Source organism: Pteropus vampyrus, unplaced genomic scaffold, assembly GCF_000151845.1.
Source record: "Pteropus vampyrus isolate Shadow unplaced genomic scaffold, Pvam_2.0 Scaffold158, whole genome shotgun sequence".
Lineage (NCBI taxonomy): Eukaryota > Metazoa > Chordata > Mammalia > Chiroptera > Pteropodidae > Pteropus > Pteropus vampyrus.
The window spans coordinates 490,509-491,335 of NW_011888939.1; the positions used below are offsets into that span (position 1 = coordinate 490,509).

The following is an 827-nucleotide window of genomic DNA, read 5'->3' on the forward strand; positions in this document are numbered from 1 at the left end:
GTCCCCGCAATCACACAGGGGTAAAAGCTTCCATCCTCCCTGGTGACCGGGACGTTTCTCGGTAACCAGGGCCACCCCAGGAGTGGAGTGAGGAGGGGCCGGAAGGAAGTACCAGGACTTTTATGGACTATGGCCCTGATCTCCTTACAGCGGCTGCTGGAGATAGGACGGCCTTTTGCTGAGGCACGTCGAGGACGATGGCCTTCATGTGGCCCTGTCCCCGAGTTCCTCCCAGCAGTGACCGTCATGTCTGTCGTCTCCGCTCACATCTGTTGCCGTAGTGTCCCCTCCCCCATTTCACTGTGAGCACCGCAGACATAGCGTCAGCCTCTGTCTTGCTTGCCATCGTGCTGTCAGTAGCAGATGTCACATCAGACCGATAGCAGATGCCTGACGAACGTTGCTTGGAAGGAAGAAGAGAGGAAGGCAATGAAGGAGAGGGACCCGGCACTTGATATTGTTCTGTTCTGTCTCCTAGTATCACCGCACCCCTCTCCCCTGGCAGGGGACATGTTTTGTCTCTCTGTAGCTCCCATGCCCAGCCGAGGTCGTACTCACAGCTGGTGCACAGTAAATGTTTGGTGATGGTGATGATGGTGGTGATGATGATGATGGCGATGGTGATGATGGTGATGATGGTGATGGTGGTGATGATGATGATGGTGATGGTGGTGGTGAGGATGGTGATGATGATGGTGATGACGGTGATGATGATGGTGATGACGGTGATGATGATGATGATGGTGATGATGATGATGATGGTGATGATGGTGATGATGGTGATGATGATGGTGGTGATGATGATGATGATGATGATGATGGTGATG

The 827-nt window shown here is 53.3% G+C and overlaps 1 protein-coding gene across 1 annotated transcript in view; it reads left to right on the forward strand.

Moving 5' to 3' along the window:
• Nucleotides 1-827, forward strand: part of AK8 (adenylate kinase 8) — a 123,077-nt gene that overhangs the window by 120,387 nt on the left and 1,863 nt on the right. The window lies entirely within an intron of this gene.